The sequence below is a fragment of the Arachis duranensis genome, chromosome 1, assembly GCF_000817695.3.
Source record: "Arachis duranensis cultivar V14167 chromosome 1, aradu.V14167.gnm2.J7QH, whole genome shotgun sequence".
Classification (NCBI taxonomy): domain Eukaryota; kingdom Viridiplantae; phylum Streptophyta; class Magnoliopsida; order Fabales; family Fabaceae; genus Arachis; species Arachis duranensis.
This window is the reverse complement of record NC_029772.3, coordinates 17,591,145-17,611,187: the sequence shown is the minus strand read 5'-3', so window position 1 is coordinate 17,611,187 and position 20,043 is coordinate 17,591,145. Positions and strand designations below refer to the sequence as shown.

Genomic DNA, 20,043 nt, shown 5'->3' with positions numbered 1-20,043 from the left:
TTAATTTAATTTTATTGTATCATGCGCTTTAATAATATCATATTGTTGGATTTGATTTTAACTTTATATTATGTGCTTTAATTAAATGATATCATTACTTGTAATAAGTAATCAAAACCTATGATATTGAATCATTCTTAGTGCATAATCATTAATATGCAAATTTTGTCCTCTTTCTTGATCTTTCATTCTGACTCTTTTAACAGATATCAAGATAAATCTTCAAATGCATTAAAACTACAACAAAATTCAAATTTTATTCATTTTATTGAAAATTATAATTTGTAACTTGGAATTGATAAAAATAAAATAAAATAAAAATTGGTTTACATAATCCTTAAAATTATTCCTTAAAATTAAAATTGGTTTACCACAGCAATATAGTTATATGAATTAAGAACTTTTAAGATCCTGAAATTTTTAAATGTTCATTGGTTACAAGGAAAGAAAATAAAACATGGTAATAAAACATGACGTTCGATGTTAGCCTAAGAAACACTTCGCTGGACTTTCTTCAAAGCTTCCTCAAAGTCACACATAGCAACAGGATCCCTTGAAATCTCATCCTTGGGCATGTTCTTGATCTCATCGCGTGTTTTCCCGCTATCTTATGCCTCATACCATTCAGGGAATCACGACATACATTTGTCAAATCATCTCCACTATAGCCTTCTGTACGGTGAGCCACGTCATCTATATTGACATCAGGGGCCACCTGATGCAAAGGCAAAACATGATAATCTTGTATTTGTTAGATGCTCGATGTCTTTCATTTGAATCCATTGAAGAAATAAATTAAAGGCAATACATAATAATAATATCTTTAAGACAGTGTCATAGGTAAATCACAACGTCCTAACTTGCCTCCACAGTCTTCAAATTAATACGGATCAACTCTTTACGACTCTCAAAATTTGGAAGAGGAATGTATATACGCTTTTTCAGCGATTTGCATCAACATCTAATTGTATCAGTACATGCACATTAAAAGAAGTTTCTGACAGATATAACTAATTCATCGCATACTTCTATCACTTGCAATGCACATTAAGAAGTATAAGAAAAGGATGCAAAAAAGCAAATACAAACCTCAGTGCCTCATCTATGTCCCAAGGGAAGTTTGTGGCTACCAAAACCATTACTATTTTACGGGTACCATCTTCATTTATGGAACTATTGTTTACACCATCAACCTGAACTAGAAGTTCAGACTTCACCCTTCTGGATGATTCATGTTCCTCAGAAGCCCTGATGAATTGAAATGCAACTCGATCACCCCTAGCATTGCACAGAGAATTAATTTCATCAATGAAAATTGTACATGGTGCATATGCTCTTGAAAGATCAAACAAACACCGCACCATCCGTTCACTCTCACCACGCCATTTGGAAGCTAAAGTTGTGGAAGAAACATTAAAGAAAGTGGTACCACATTTAGTAGCAACTGCTTTAGCAAGAAGTGTCTTCCCAGTTTTGGGAGGCCCAAACATGAGAACACCTTTCCACAGTCTCCTAATCCCCTATAAGAATCACATATAATGAATTCCACAGAAAAGGTCTTTCCATGACAACAACAACAATGGGATAGAAATACAACAACAGCCTGCTTAAGGCCATCGGAGCTCAGCATAACAAGAGAATTTGTGTGCATGACTACACAAGCATGAGAGAATTCCAAGGAAAAACAAGAAACAGTAGCATGCACGATTAATTCAAATTTCAACATATAGCGAAACAACTACCAAGGGAATAAAAAGCACCAGACATCACAACAATTATAAAGTATAACATTTATGTACACATCAGAATTCTAGAATAGTATGTATAGATAAACCATCAATACCTGGAAATACTCAGGCATCCATAATGGAAGGACAACAGCTTTTTCAAGAAGCCTCTTGGCTTCAGTGAGGCCTGCAACATCATCCCATCTCACTCCGGGAGACATCTCCAACACGTCCCTTTCAAGCATCTCAGCTAAGTCCGGATCAGGACCTTCATATTGCCCCTTCTTTGTCTTCCTATCATCATCATCACCATTCTATCCATATTGGAAGAAAATTTTTTATTTTTACTTGGTGATTAGATCTACTTAGTGAGGTTAATAATAATAGTGTAGTGTAAATGGAATCATTGAATTAATCTAAACTCTATATATTTTACACGGTTCTTAGATACCAGAATCCTCCCCCTAAGTTTTTTATTGTTGGCTTAATTTTCAATTCTGATCTCCATTCTCAGCTTCTAAGGAAGCAAAATCTAACAATGAAAACTGAAGGGTATGCATAAAAAAGGTTAATTAGCAAGGTTTTTCTTTCCAAGAGAATCACGCCCTTCTGTTCTGCTTTTCACAATTCTATGGAATACTTCCTTAATCGGAAAAACTTAATCAGAAAAATTTGGAAATTAGAAGTTCAATTATGCACAAAAAAAATTAAAAAGAGAGAGGAGAAAAAGCTCACCGAGATAGATCTCTCCAAAGGATCCGCTATCAATTTTCCGACTGATACAGAACTTATTTCCAACTCGAGGCTCCATTAAAAGTCAACCTCTTTTGAGCAAAACCTTAAAAAGGTTTCGAAGATTTGAGAAGATAAGCAAAAGCCGAGCAATAACAGAATTTGACCAAAACCCAACCAATTTTCGTCGTAGAAGAAGGCAGAGGACAGTGGGTAGAGGAAAAAGCAGAGGAAAGAGGGGAGTAAAAGAAGAAACGGAGGTTCAGACGAAGAAGACAGAGGAAGTGGGTGGAGGGAAGAGGCAGGGGCGCATAGCTGCTGCAAACAAGGGTTTAGTTCTGAACTTCTATATTGGGCAATATTAAAATATCCAAAGAGTTGTTATCTTGTAGTGTAATTTTTAATAAATTAATAATAATTTAAATATAAACCATTAGATCGTTCGTCAATCTAATCTAACGCTATTCATTTAGTGGTGTATCAGATAAGCTCATAAGAGGTGGGCTGATTTTAGACAGACCCTTAAACCTACAATGTATATAAATAATGCACACACAACTAATAATGAAAAAGTTAATAACCCAAAAGATTTTCTCTTTAGTCTCCTAACGTGACATCGTACCTTTCACAATATGCAATACAATTCCATTAGATAACTAATAAAGGATATAACTAATTGCAACTACTTACCATTTTTAATTTTTTTAAAACGAAACATAAATTCAAATTATTATGAGAATATATTCAAAAATTTAATAAAAAAATCTAAAAAAAAGACATTTAGAATCAGATGATAACTAACATAAAAAATTATTATAAAAAATATCTAAAATTATTTTAAAAATTCATTTTAAAAATTCTAAAATTCATTTAAAATTTCTAAAATCATTTAAAAAAATTTTAATAAAAAAAACACCTGAAACATAACAAAAGAAATATTCAAAAAATAATAAAAAAGAAATATCCAAAATTATTTTTAAAATTTTAAAACAATTTCAAAAAAAAAAGAACATCTGCAAATTTTTTAAGTTTTTTTGTGGAAAGAAATGTGAATTCAAACCATCATGAAAAACATCCAGAAACCTAATGAAAAAAAGCATCCAAAATATAAAAAAAAAATTCTAAAATCAAATGATAACAAACATCACTAAAAAAAAACAGTATTTATAAAAAATGTTACAAAAAAAATATAAATTTTGTAATAAAAGAAATTTGTAACAAAAAAATGTTACAGAATTGTTGTGATATGTCCCGCAAAAAATTTTTGTAACAAAAAATAAAATTGTTACAATACAAAACAATATTTTGTAATAAATATTTTTAATACAAAAATTAAAATTTGTTACAAAAGTGATAACAATAATTTTTGGCCTGTGAAATATTTTTTATAACAATAAAATTTTTTCTATCATAAAATTTTGCTAAAAAATACTATTTATTTTGTAACAATTGTTTTAATACAAATTACAAAGATAATTTGTCAAATTATATTTTTTTAATTAATTGATATATTCACTAATTTATTGAGTAAGTCAACATTTATATAATATATAATAACATAGATATTTTAAATATTTTTTATTTTAACTAAGATTATTTTAAAATAAAATAACATCAAAGATAGTTCTATAAGTTCAACCGTAAGTTAAAAGTTTTACATAAATTAGTGTCATCTGTAACACCCTCACTACCAGAATATCACGCTTCCTGCTGCGCTACTCTGATAGCAAAAAGTATTACGACTACTTTATATACTTAATATTAAAATAGGAGCCTATGACCCGACAGTGTATCGCTGATTTTTTTTGAAAACCAGAAACAAATATTTTATCTTAAAAAAAACAAACAGGCATGTTCATACACAAGACTTCTTACATAATAGCTTATTACATATAAAACATACAACTCCTATCCCTCTTATAAAATTGCAATAACAAAGACGAGGGAAGAAAAACACTACAAAGGAAACAGGAAATTGCGGCGGTTCTAAGAGGAATTTGCGGCGGTTTTAAACCGTCGCGAAATGTGATTCCAGCGGTTCCGTAAGCGTCGCCTATTAGGGGGTGGTTATATGATTTTGCGGCGGTTCTCGAAAACCGCTGGCACAACCACCGTAAAACCTAGAAATAGCGTCACAATGTTTAGAGTCGGTTTAAAACCGCCGTGATCTGCCTAACCGTGATCCACACGAGATGATCTGCGGTTTGAAACCGCTGCTGTTTAATGACCACGGTTTTGTTCACATGTAATGGCTGGCGGTGTGAAAATGCTGCTGTTTACTTGCCACCGTTTTTTTAAATGTAATTGCCAGTGGTTTAAAACCGCCGCTATCTCCTAACATGATTTTTCAAATTTCTAATAGCTATTTCGCAATCGCCGCTATTTTCTGATTAAATGGTCACAAAAATACTGTATTGTACACTGGCAATCAACTTTCTTTTTTATTTTAATGTACAATTTATTATTTTGTATTGAATCCTTCTTAATTAATATTAGTAAGTTAAATCATTTTATATCCCAAAAAATAAATTGCAAGGTAAACGACAATAGCAAAAACATTAATTTAATAGATATAATTATCCAAATATCAATAAAGTCTACTCCTTACTAAGAGTTGCATAATCAACACCAAAAACGTGTATATCTGAAAGAAAAAAAGGTTCCATAATCCTAAGATCTACTTTCTATTTTGTCCTTCCAACGCACTCATCCATGTGGCGACGTTTGATGGCAGCTTTTCACCTTGCCCTTGAAGTAGACATATCAAAGCACTCTCCATTGCTTGTATCCTGACCTTCTTAGCTGCTACTTCATCCTCCACTGCCTGTCTTTTGGTCTTCTCGGCTGCTACTTCATCCTCCACTGCCTTCCTTTTCAATTTCTCTGCTGCCAACTCTGCTTGTAGTTCAAGCAGCACCCTTTGGGTCTCCTCCCTTTCAAAACCATTGCTCGGCTGATGGGAATTCATACCGAAGACTTGACTAGAAGTTGGCCCCAACCCCATGCCACACACCCTACCTGGGTGCTCCTTTCTGAGAGCTTGAGCAAGCGAATCATTCTGAGACAACAGTCTAGTGGATTCATCACATTGCTCAATAGCCTCAATTCTTTTCTACACACATAGATAAGCAATTATAAGCATTTATTAGCTAGTCGCTAACTGCACAGACTTTCAATAAAATTTTTAAAACTAAAACATAGGAGAAACTACTTTCCGATTCTCAACACATTACTTACTCCAATAGCCCGAGCTGCATCATAGACATTGGAGCCATTAGCTCTTTTGTTCGTTAAGAGATACAACTCTCCTCTACTAACTCTCCTCCCTTGTCGTTCTGACTATACCAATAATGATGACAAAGTGAATAAGTAGAGGAAGAGATAGTTTAAAAACATTCTCAAAATTAGATTACCTCTTCTTCTCTGAGCCTTGCCAAGATTTTTGATCCGCCGGTGTATGTGTAAAGTTACTTTGATCGATTCTCAGCATTTTTTTTACACTTCTCATGTCATGCCATCAAATTAAGAGTTACTAGACATTAGTTCTGACTAACTCAATGTGACATAAATGGACTTTTTCTGTTATGAAACAAAACTATATTACCTGTGTCTCTTTGCTATTGCGATAATCGAGAAACCATCTCCAATGGTCCGCAATAATTCCATCTGGGTAGTTTTTAATATTTTCTTCAAGTGAAAGTTCTGGGTCATAGCAGTGATGGTATAATCTGTTCTTTGTTTCCTTCCAAGCCCTTCCTAGCATTTTGAATATTATACGTTTGATAATTCCTCTACTATCTTCTTCAAAATGGAACATTTCCTGCAACATTAAAATTAAGTTGTCAGTAGTGTTCAAATTATGAGTTTGGAATGGTACGAAAAAATAAAAATAACATTTTACCTTTACACATTCATTATAGACCTTGTCCCTAGTGCGAACCTTTCTCCAGTCCTTCTTGCAGATTGGGAATTTGGTGCAGTCAGATCCTAGTAGTCCCATAACTCTGCTCAGTAGACCTGCTTCATTCCCAACTGGTTGCATTGCACTATTAAATCTGAGTATGATCTTTCTTCTGTTAGGTGGGTTCATAGCTTCCTTCACACTTAGTTTGACCTATTTGATTGTGCCATCGGATTCTGTAAAACAGATTTATTCTGTGTTAGTTACCATTGGAGCCAAGCTGCGATGACATCATGGGAAAATAGCTGAATGAAAAATAGAATTAAATAAATTCTCTTATACCAATTGTTTTAACATCCCAAAATTCTGTGGTCTTGCATCCCTTGCGCTTCTGAGCATCCGATGCAGCAAAAAGGTTATCAGCATGTTGGTCAAAAGAATCTACCTCGTCTGCCTCTGGGTCTTAGTCTTCGGCTTCCGACTCTGAGTTTTGGACATCATTCGTGCAAGCCTGTGGAACAGGTAGTGGTTCACTGCAGGGCAGACGAAAGGGGCGTAAATATGAGGATGCTGGGGCACGACTGCCATTGGGCGGTGGAATTGGGCAGTCCGCTCTTTGCGAAGTTGAGGCCGCATCAAATCCTACTTGAGGCTGCTAACATGCTGTGTCTACATGGGCTTTCTTCGTGAAACGACCTATCCTAGGCATCTTTTCTAACTTCATTCGGATCAAAACAAAGTGATAATAATTAATATATAGATAATAATATTTATTAACATGCAAAAAGGATACCGGCATACCTCAGTTACTATTAATTGAACTCGGGTATTTAAGACATATTGTTACTAAATAATTTATAATATGAGACCAATGACCGCCGTTAAGGGTGATAATAGATAATTTAATGAGAATTATGAAATACACTAACAATTAAAGGTATTAATAAATAATGATGTTTATGGTAAATCAATATCATGTGATACTAAGCTTACTTGGTATACAGGAATTATGCCCAAATTTGTGGTTTGGAATACACTACCAACTCGTACCTATTGCAATTGTATCTATCATCATATAGCTCATTAGATTAATGGTGGGACATAGTGTGTCATCACCAAACAAAACCCATACATATAAACTATAATAAGAATAATAATATATAGCATGTACAATTCACAATTCAATAATTCATTCCAAGCTCATATATAGATTAGGAAAGTACATGAGTACACGAGTTGAGAGACTTTATTAACAAAGAACTCAAAGTTGGGTCTAAAAAGGTTAACCATTAATGTATTTATAATTACTCTATAATGCCTAGAATCATCATAATATTCTGCACTATTGGCAGGTTAATTTTAGGCTTGAGACTAAGCAGTAGCATGTTTATCAAGTAGAAAAATATCATGTTTAGTTATAATAATTAGGGTAATATTGGAGAGTTGAGAGTTGACTACTAAATGCAAACTATTGCCTAAATAGTGCAAAGTCTTTGACACATGCAAACAATATTTGATAGATAGAATCCTAATTCTTGTATATAATACTCCATGCCATTCTTATTAGTTTACATCACCTCTCCTGTATTTGAATATTACTAATTTCTGAAAGATTGAAAATTTTTCCCTTTTCTAAGGTCTAATTGTTCGTGGCATCATCACCAAGCATTAGACATTTTTTAGCATGAAAAATAAGTTAAAGGATCCTATACAGTAAGTCGGGAGTGGGAGACTTGAGAATCATGATAAATTGCTTTAGCGTTATTAGTGTTAACTGAGAAAATAAAAAACGTAGTCAAACTGAGAATAAAAAATGCAGGCAACCATTATCAGCAACAAGATTCAAATATAACAGTGAGAAAATAAAAAAGGCAGTCAAACTGAGAATTAATACCCAACTCAGAATCCACCATTAACGGACTCATGCTCCTCATCAACAAAATCCACTCCCCATTAACAAATTAACTCAGCTAACCACATTAGGAGAAAATTGCATCTCAACTTTAAACTCATTATTGGCCTCTTTTTCAAACACTAAACAAGCAATAGAGCACAGGGTGTCCAGTGGTGTTTACCCGCAGGTGGATGACTGGATTAAGGGTGAGAGTGGAACCACCGGGCTTCGGGCAGAGCAAGAAGGGGCTCTAGGTCACTGGATCGCCGCAGAGACAGGCATGGAGGAGAAGAACCAGGATGAAGAAGGCTTCTTAGTGGTTCAACAATATTGAATGATTTAGTATTAGGGGAATAATAAGGATTATGGATGTGGCGGTGGCTTCTCTGATTTGAAATTTAATTTTTTTTGTAATTTTTTAAAAAGTATTATTAGTTATTAATAAAAAAGTTATAAAAAAATATATACTCAACGAATAATCACTAAATTAAAAAATATTATTGCTTGTTATTCTTAATCTACTTGTTGGGTATTGGTGTATTTTGTAATTCTTTGTAATTTTCTCTTTTCTTAATTTAGATGGATCCAAGAAATGTTTTGGTCGGAATAAATTTTAGTTTGTAGTAGCTAGCTTCATGCATAAATATTATTTATCATATAAGAATTATAGTACATACATATAGAAAAGTCTGATCAACAGAAATTGAAGAATTAATTAAATAAAAAATTATTACAAAATACAACACAAATTAATTAAAAACCCAGTAGAATAAAGCCAGCAATAATGTTCCATTTTATAGGTTTTATTAATGTCCAAAGTTTTTCATTAGGCAGGTTTCGTTTAATTTCTTGTTTGTCATTGGGAAGAGTAGTGATTTTAGATAATAATCAAGGCTGAAGAGAGTAATAATATTATTGAGAAAAAATGAGTACCTAAATTACCCTTTTCTCTTATTAGAAATTATGTAAGTCTAATTTAGACTCAAAATTAATTTAAAAAATAATTATTATTTTACATTTATAAAAATTATAAGACCTTTAATTAATCAATTTATGCCTATTAATTAATTCATGTCATTTTGTCAATATGATAGTCATGATTACAGAATGTAGTTCAATAAGCAGTTTCACCACCTAGGTTTATGCATTTATATTTGTATTACATTTAAAAACGTATATATATGACAAATCGGTAATATAAAAGTCTTGAATTCGTACGAACCATTAATCCAAAAAGTCACAATATAAATTAATTCAAGAGACATACTAATTTGAGATAAATCTCCTCCAAATTCATAGCTACTTCGTCAAATTCAACATCCAAAGGAAAAAACACAAACAGTCACCTTGTTCAATTTAGTCCCAATATTTTATAAATAAGCCAGACTAATAATAAAACGTTGAGTTAACAAATATCATTCTCCTTTGGAGTTTTATTGAGGTCAAAGGTTATGATGGAAGGTTGGTGTCCTTTAGAGACAACCTCATCAGAACTATCTGGCACAACATCTTCTTCGAGTATTGAATCTTGAACTATCTCGCCTGTCTCTTTCGGAACTTCTTGAGTCTCTTCCCGAGCCAAACCTGATGGATACACCATAAGCAACCAAGTTATTAGAATTTACAAATTTTACAAAAACCAAATCACAAAATAGCTCCATGTTATAAACTGCTGGTTTGACTTACATTCCCAAAGTTTCGTAAGACCTCTTTCTATAAGAGTGAATTCCTTCCGAGACACAATTTCAAGTTCAACCTGCAGACTATTCTGATAGCATGCCTGCACAAATTTAAAGAGGTTCTAGCTGAAAAAGTACAGTAATTGGTAGCTAGAAGTCATCAACAACACTAATCAGAGGCACCTTCTAGATACTTCAACAACATTTAAAACTTCACGTTTCAAATTAAGAACATGCCCTATGGAAATCGTGGTATCTAAGTAACTAATAAAGTACCATTCAGAACCAGCCAGACCAAACAAAAATATAAATCAGGTATATGTGTTCTATTCTACCTACACATGAACATGCTAAGGTCAACACCTGGAATCTGGAAGAGGAATATAAGATAGAAGAAAAAAAGAATACAAGATACAATAAGGAGGAATCATGTATAAAGCCATCCTGAATCAGATTGATAAAACAATCTTCAAAATAAATTCCAAGAAAGATATCAAAATCATTCAAGCATACAAAGTACTAAACAGAAGAAAGGTTACATGGAGTATCTTAGAGACACTAGATCATTCCTAAAACAGGAAAAAAAAGAGAAGGAAAAAATTATATTGAAACATTTCATTCAAGGAAGCATCTAAATAGCCGCATAAAACATAGCAACCCACGACATCCAAGTCTAATGTGTGGCTGCTATGATTGAAACTCATTCGTATAGATAGGCATCTATGCAAGTAAGAAAACGTGTTCCAACACTTCAATAAGAATTCATCGCCTTGACATTCCACTACAGAAATTCAAAGGATTGCACCTCAATACGTACATAATAAAAAATAGTGATTTTTTAGAAGAGTATAAATAAGATAATCTTAAATGTGTGAATAAATTAGAAATTTGTCTTGTTGATTTTAGAATATGAAAATTTACTAATATATCTTCTACATCAGCAAGTAAATTATAAAATGAACCATGTATCTTTTCTAAAGCCTAATGCCAAGTGCATTCTATACCATACTCCACCTTTTCAATAGATTAACAAATGATACTGTGCAAAATAAAGTACCAAATGGACATGTAAATTAAAAATTATGCAATGCAAATGAAGCAATAACAGGTGCCAGTTGGCAAAGTAAAATTCATTCCTTAAAAAAAGCTATTGGGGTTAAAACCGGTACACAACCATTGTATATATCTTATTCCTAGGTCAGCTTCCAGGCTGTCAGCAACTACATACAATCAAGAAGAGCTAGAATCCCACGTATTTATAATATTCAATCACGTTCACTGCACTAACAAGATGCACCACCAATATTCCAATTGAAACAAGAAACTATCACACTAATACAGTACTGCTACAATTAATAATCTAGAAAATCCATCATCATGTTTCGGTGTACAAATCATGCTTATTGGAAGATTCTAGAAAAATGTATATATTTATTTACTTACCCATTCAGTACCTCATTTCACAAAATAAAGCTAAGCAACTGGCATATCACCATTGAGTTAAACAATTGTACCCAACTAGATGACTAAACAAATCACAAAAAATCCAAACTTTACCTGTACCTCCTCCAGTATTTGTTGCAAAAGAAACAGGTTCGTGCTAGTGACGAACCCGAAGCCGAATTTCTTGCGGTACTTTGTTGCGAATTGAAGCAGTCCCTGCAATGTTCAAGGTTTCAAATATGTTAGGTCTTTTTGAAAGTGCGTTTTAATTACAGACAATAAGACATCTGGTTTGACTATGGTAGGTTGAAATATAGTCAAACAGCATTTTTACGAGTAGACATATGACAACGTACCGTCCTAATATCTCCATGCGCAATAGTAATAGCATCACCTATGTGCCTGTGTGCTGAGAATGTATCCAGCCAAGACTGAATTGGCAACGTGTTGAACCACAGTTCTCTTGCGAATGATGTTGAGTGCTCCAGCGAAGAGAACGGAGAGGCCTCAATCATCACCTTGCAAAACAAGATACTAGAGGCCCAAAGAAAGAGGTCCATCTCTTTCAATTTCCCTGGTAACTCCGATCATGTCAGTCATAATACAACGTCAATTACAATCTACTAACATGCTACCAAATTACATAACTTGAGGACAAAATATGATAATAAAATCACATTCTCCAGGTGGATTAATTGTAAATAATGAGCAATATACATCAAGTGATTTCATGGTCTAATATCTATTGTATGCTAGTTGCTAATTAATAATTATGCAAGTTTATAACCCTCAACAATGCTATACACAGAATAATATTGCACATGTCCTAAATTAATATCTAAAGACATCTATACATAGGTAGCCTCTTCGCAATTATCGATGCCATCAGTGGCTGGTTTCTCTAAATCGTCGTCCCGTCTCAATGACAAATCTTTGATGTCAAACTCAGCCAACCCAGTCAGAGTCGGTTGGGGAGAAAGTTCGAACTGACACTGTCTTATGTCTTCACCCATTTCAAACATGTTCCTTGGGTTCACATGGACTACCACACTCTATTTTTTATCAGTGTCATCCTCCATATAGTATACAAGGCGAGCCTCGGATGCAAGAATGTACGGTTCGTCATCTTCTCGATCACCGATATGAATTGGATGAGAGAAGTTAACTACTGTGTGCCTCATAGAGTCTTATTTTATGCCTCGGCCAGAGGTGGTTTTTGCCCAGATACATCTAAACAAGACGACTATGAATTGACCGCTGTAATTTAACTCAATGATGTCCACTAGTTTTTCGTAATACGAAACGCTACTAACAGCAACATTACTGTCGCGCTTGCTTGCATAACTCCTAGTGTCAGAAGTGACATACACTCCACTATTTTCGGTTTTCAACCCTTCCTCTCTCGAGAGGGTTCTGAACTTAAATCCATTTACGTTGTAAGATGTATAGCGGCTAACTTGAACATTGGGCCCACATGCAAGCCACTACAATTCGTTCGGGTGCATGGTGCTTTCCAATGGAACCTGGCAGTTGATAAATTACATGTTTCATGATCTTGGGATACGAACAATATGACACAATTTGAAAATGTAAATGTATAAATGATACCAGGATTCACCTTACGCTTGAACCAATCGAGAAATTCTCTGTGCACAACACTGTCTATGTGAGACTGGGACCTTGTCCTACTTCGTAACTTTCTCTTTGTGATCACCCTAAACTCACTGGAAATGTCACAAAAATGTCATGTCAGGTTCTCCAACTATAGAAGATCATACGAAGTCGATACTTTCAAATGCACTTATTCAAGAAATTTTTCCACGGCCAGGCAATTGACCAATACGTGACGGTGAGCTTGGAATTTTTAAATGGTGTGAGGGTGTAAAAAGAAGCAGCCCCGACCGCCTTTCCAACCTTAGGGAACATGGTTGCATTCTCATCAGGCATAAGTTTATGTTGTCGATCGTCAACACGCAATGATTGATTAATCCTACTCTCGACATTATCCAGGTACCTTAAACAGAATACAAGAATCTCCTCAGATAAGTATCCCTCTGCAATTGAGCCCTCTAGTTGTGATCTGTTATGCATGTACTGCTTGAGACGCATAGGTACCTTTGGGAATATAACACGTGTCATAAGCACTGATTAAAAGCAAAATAGATAATTTTGTTTGATAATTACCGTTCAATTGGGTACATCCATTGATAATGCACTGGGCCACCGAGACGCACCTCCTCGACCAGATGCACTGTCAAGTGAACCATGACTGTGAAGAAAGAAGGAGGGAAAATCATCTCCATGCGACACAGAGTATAAACCACGTGATCTTGAAAGAGAGGAAGTTGTTGAGGGTCTATGGATTTGCTGCATAATCGGCGAAAAAAGGATGACAAATCCGCCAGGACAAAAGACTCTGGGGCAGGCAATGCATTCCTTAACGCAATTGGAAGTAGATATTCCATTAAAATGTGACAGTTGTGGCTTTTCATGCCCGACAACTTGCGCTGTCGTAAGTCCACACAGTGGGAAATGTTGCTAAAGTATCTATCTGGAAAGACCATGTTCTTGATAGTCCTTAGAAAGAGCTCCTTCTGTGGATTGGTCATAGTAAAGATGGCGGATGGGTACTTTCCGTCTTCCCGTGGCCACAAATCATGCTTGATTCCCATTGACTGGAGGTCTCTTCGAGCTTTAATGTGGTATTTAGACTTGCCTTTCTCGTTCATTATGGTGAACACTATATTGTCGCACACATTCTTCTCTATGTGCATGACATCAAGGTTGTGACGCAATCCATTGTTCTCCCAATATGGCAGCTCAAAGAATATACTCCTCTTCTTCCAACGAGTCTCATCTTGCACGGCAGTTTGCTGTACGCATGTCCTTTTTCCCGTAGCCGATTGCACCATGCCAAGTTGGACATGCACACCCTCTAACTGCTGGACAATGTCTCCACCAGAGAGTTTGATAGGTGGACCTCTATCCTCTATATTTCCATCAAAAGAGTACCGGTCTTTTCTGTATTTGTAGTCATGATTAAGAAATCGATGATGACCCATAAAACACCATTTCTAGTTATGTGTGAGCCGGTTAGTTTTAGCATCTAAATTGCACGCAGGACAGGCTCTCCCACCGTACGTGTTCTACCCAGATAAGTTGCCCAAGCCTGGAAAATCACTGATTTTCCACATCAATACAACATCCATCTTGAAGGTTTTTTTCTTGACTGCATCATAAGTTTCAACACCAACCCATAAATGCTTCAACTTAGTGATCAACGGCTCTAGGTACACATCTATGTCATTTTCAGGCATTTTAGGACCAGCAATAATCATAGAGAGGATTAACGAAGTGGGTTTCATGCAAATCCAGGGCAGCATGTTATACGGGATAAGAACCATGGGTCTCTTATGCCACAACATGTCAACCGTTGTCTTACTAGACATATATAACCTCTGCAATCATGGAATAAGGGGGAAGTAACGAAGAATCTGCGCTGCTCGTGGTTTGCCGTTCTTCTTAACAACCATCTTGATCCTCACCCTAGAGTTATTCTTAGTTTTATGCTTCCATCTCGATGTCCCATACTGCTTGCATTTAGTCAGCTCTTGGTCGTTGCCCTGCTATAGCATGCAGTCATTTTGACATGCAATTATCTTCTTGTACGTGAGACCGAGTTTTCTTATGACTTTCTTGGCATCATGCACAATGGATGGAATTCGGGCATGCTCAAAGGCGTCTGCGAGCAACTCCAAAATCATTTCAAAAGCCTTATCGCTCACTCCGCACATGGACTTTATGTGATAGAGCCTCACCAAGAAAGACAACTTAGAGAACTTTGAACATCCTTGGTATAACTCCTACTCCCCATCTTCGAGTAGGTCATGAAAGTTGCGGGTCTCTCGACTAAGTTCATTGTATAAGTAAGGCAACTCATCCACAGTGCCGCCGTCATGTTCATTCTCTGAGTCTTCTTCGTGGCCGGGAAGTCTTGAGAAGTTGAATGCCTCGTGGACCATATCAAGCATCGGGGCGCCCAAATTTTGTTCATATTGATCCTTTTGTCCGTCACAAGAGCTCTCGACCCCGTCTCTCACCGTGATGGATCCAAAATGTGTAACTAGACAGGAAAGGGTTTATCACCAAATGATCAAACGCATCCTCTCTATTTTGCCAGAGGCAGAACCCACACTTCGGACATGGACAACGTATCATCCCATCAGATAATGCATTGGCAAATGCAAAATCTAAGAATCTGGTCAAATTGTTCCTATATTCTGTACCAACTCGTGACTTTGAAATCCAACTCTTATCAATATCTAGTTTAATGAAAAAATAGAACGACGACAAATCATAAAACAAAGTCAGACCACGAGAAAAAGGTAACTAATTAACACTTGATATAGAATGGGAGAATATCTCTTAAACCGAATAATAAAACACACATTTACTAGCATCCAGGATAATACACAGCTAACAGAAAAATGCAAGAAATTTGCTTACTCATTGAATAATTCTGCACTTTCAAAAAAAATTACTGAAAGAAAGAAACTCTGGGTCCAATGCCAAATATTTGAAATGGAAAATAAAATTCCTTCCTTAAAAAAGAAAAAAAAGAGGAATATTATATTAATATGAGAAATAATAAAATGTGAATTTAATATAGTATTATAATATAATGTATGAGTTGGCAAACTAACCAATATAGAAATGGAAAGGGGTAAATCAAAATGGTAAAAATGATGACATGGAGGATAGTGTTATGCTTGAAAACACCCAAAATGAAAGTATAAAAATCTATAGTATAAATATGACCAATATCAAGGAGAAGCTACACAACACGTCCCATATTTATCTACAATCATTTGCGTATAGGTGGGTTATTCTTACTCTTCTGCATTCACATCAATAATTTGATGATACGTGGTTAAATAAGCAATTATCCGCTGGTTCCTAACCCATATGTCTCTGTGTTTCACATTTGAGGAAACATAGCCGTGTCAAAGCACATAGCTAACTTGACAACTAATTGGAACATGATGATTGAGTTTAGGGGGTGTTCAAGTTCAATTGACCTTTTTATGTTTAATATTTAATTCTTAAAGAATCAGTTTGAAGTTCTTATATATTAAAATTGCAGAACTGAAATTATATGAAATCTAATTGACCCATTAATTATATCACATAAGAATACAAGATATATAATAAAAGAAATGAAGACTTCTTGAGAGTATGGAATACATAGGATGGACTCATTATCTTGTACATCTTGTGAGATTGTAATTATCTTCACCTAACTTTCTAAATATTAATTGTATATTATTCAAGAATTTGATAACCAATAATTACTTTCTTTCTTTCATTCATTCAAGCATTTGCTGGTATAGTTTTTAAAAAATTCACATTAAAAGTAGTTAGCAAAGCAGATCTGAAAGCCATCTTTGTTAACAGGACAAGATTAATTATTTGGATTCAAAGTACCTCTAGAACCAAGTTATAAAATAGCTCATCTTGTTAGAGAAAGGTTCCTAGTGTGCTTGGAAAATCGATATGCTTCAAATGAATATGTGCATCACTTGACAACAACGTTCGAGTTTTTTTGCTGCCATTTTCAAAATAGAAACAAAACATGAGTGTTATTTGTTCATTATAACTTATCCAGGATTCTAAATAATAGTTACCAATATAAAATTGTTACACAGTAAGGCCGAACAGTAGATGATTGAAACATATCCAAAGGAAACATAGCTGTTTCACCGTATGTTTATAACTTGATAACTAATTTGAATATGATGATTGAGTTTAACTAGATTCCAATTATTGAAGTATAAATCAAGAAGAAAAAGAAGCAAGAAGCTATAGTTCAACTTCAGGGTCAATTGACCTTTTCAATGTTAATATTTTAGTCTTAAGTAACGACATACCATATTCTTCCCTTCTAAATTCAATTACTAAAATTACATTTGTAATAATAATGCTAAATTCATTTTACTGAATTAGGTTGGTAGAACATCTTGGGTAATAAAACAAATAGATATGTGGAGTGGTTTGCCATTAACTTATAAGTTTTTAGATTAAAAATGAATACTAGGTAAATTCTCAAAAAGACTTTGTGCAAGACAAATTGGTTCTACTCCATTGATAATACCTGTCACAGTTGTAGGTACAGGAATACACCCCATGTAATTTATTTCAGAGCTCCGAGATATTTGCTCGTCAGAGAACCTACTTCAAGGCAAACAAATTAAGTTAAGACAAAGTCAGAATGTAACTTCGAGAATTAGAGGAAACATTGAACAATGGTTACCAAGATATTGATAAGCTAATGAGAGATCTTGAGATTAAAACCATGGAAATTTTAGCATTGAGACGAGAAATAAAAACATTCAAAACAGATTCTCGAAAAGATGTTACTAAGCTGGTAAATGATCTAGAAAAGAAAAATGCAGAACTCTTAACAAAGAAGCAAGAATTAGAAGAGGCATTGAAGCAGAAATCAACAGTGCTAAAGGAGAACTGAAAGAAAGGTCACAATAACTTGAGCATCGATTGCTATCGTTAGGGGAAACTATTAAGCAACATGCGCTAAATGAGCCAAAGCAGTAAACACAAACATACCAAGAGTGGGTTCAGAAATTGGGGACAAATCTTATCTAAATGTTAAATTTGGGAAGAAAAAGTTGGCCAACAGCCACCAAAATTAAAATGCAGGTACAGGAACACACCCCAAATAATATTTCAGATCTCCGAGGTAGCTGCTCGTCAAAGAACTTGCTTCAATGCAAAGAAAAAGAATACATACATAAGCTTGAGTTAAGTTTTAATCATAATGTTTCTTCGAGAATTAGTAGAAACATTGAGGAATGGTAACCAAGAAATTGAAAAGCTAATGAAAGATCTTGGGAATAAAACTATGAAAATTTCAGCATTAAAACAAGAAATATAAACATTCAAAAAAGATAATCATGATGTTATTAACCTGGTGAATGATCAAGAAAAGAGAAATGCAGAACTTTCAACAAAAATTATAGTGAATAAGGCCATTTTTTATAAATAGAAACTTTACATAATCTCATCATTCAAATTGGGTTCCACCCGGTCTACCAAAACAACCAACCCTCACTCCCCTCTCTATCTTACACTTATTTTTTTTTTCTTATAAAAGATGACGTATTAAAATTATGTCTATGCAAGAATAATTTAATATGTAGGTACTCCCTTAGATAGACATTGACCCATAGAGCAAGAATCATATTTGAAACGTGGACAAGGGGGGATGGGAGTATAATTCCACACTCAATAACACGTGAGGCATTGATTCATCAACTAAAAATGTGGTTGGGTTCAACATGTAAACCTTAGATTTAGCACAGAATATATTGCATTTTAATTCCATAATCAAATTTATCTTGACAAATAAAAATAGTAACAATAATCACAAAGATTAGACTAACCTTTTTATTATGATTCATTCTCCACTAATTTAACTAATCCATTAAAATTTGTTCTAACTCACAAGTTAGGAATGAAGCTGCAATGCCCAATGTGTGGCCCTATAATAATACATAGCCCTTTCCCTTAGAGTTTATACACACAAAGAATAATTTAGATTAAAAAATTGATGAATACTAATAAGAGTCTTATTACCAAAACTACTAGTATGAGACAAGAAGAGTTACATGTCTCTCAACTGAGTTCTGTTGGGAGCACTTTAGAGTATAAAAATTTCTGCCCATACAAATTCTATCCAACTAATTTGGCTGCTAAGGTTATCCAAATAAAAGTAGAAGACATACCTCAAGTGCAATGAAGCTGCTTCAAGATTTATAGTAGCAAATAATGAAATAGAGCTCCGCCAGAGTGGCTTACTTGGGTAATCATTATATTCATAAAAGTTGTAATCAGAGAGCTACAACTTTCCAACTCCGCCTATGTTACACTTGCGGTACATAGCCGGTCCCAAGCCCGGATAAAGGAGGAGGGTTGTGTTAGGTCTTCGGCAACCAACGTAAAAATATAGCCGAACCCCCCATGACATGAATCAAAGACATTATTGCGCTAAAGCTAGGTCGTTACCCGGAAGTAACGCGCCGTATGGCTCGAGTACGGTGTCAAAGCAAGAGCCGCTGCATCGGTGCCCGGATGTAGTGTTAAATGAGCAAGGGTTCTCGCGTTTTCGTGAACGGACGAGGGTAAATAAGCTAGTTCACAAAGGAAAAGGTAAAGGTCAAAGCGACAAAAGGTTGAGATTTGGGACATGGAACATAGGCACTCTAACAGAAAAGTCCATGGAGGTGGTGGATACCATGACAAGGAGGAAGATTAACATTATGTGCCTACAAGAAACGAAATGGGTTGGTGCAAAGGCTAGGGAGTTGGATTCTTCTGGTTTCAAACTTTGGTATACAGGAAAGGTGAAGAATAGGAATGAGGTTGGAATAATTGTGGATAAGCAGTGGAAGAAGGACGTAGTTGATGTCAAGAGGGTGGGAGATCGGATCATCTCTATCAAACTTGTGGTGGAGGGAGGTGCTTTCCATGTGATTAGCGCCTATGCACCGCAAGTGGGTTCGGACGAACAACACAAGATAAGGTTTTGGGAGGATCTAGAGAGTTTAGTTCAAGGCATATCTTTGGGAGATAAGATTTTCTTAGGAGGAGATT

At 34.9% G+C, this 20,043-nt stretch overlaps 1 pseudogene; it reads right to left on the bottom strand.

Annotated features, from left to right (window-relative positions):
* Positions 1–94: 94 nt before the first annotated feature.
* On the bottom strand, positions 95–6,501 carry LOC107480943 (katanin p60 ATPase-containing subunit A1-like; annotated as a pseudogene).
* Positions 6,502–20,043: the final 13,542 nt, after the last annotated feature.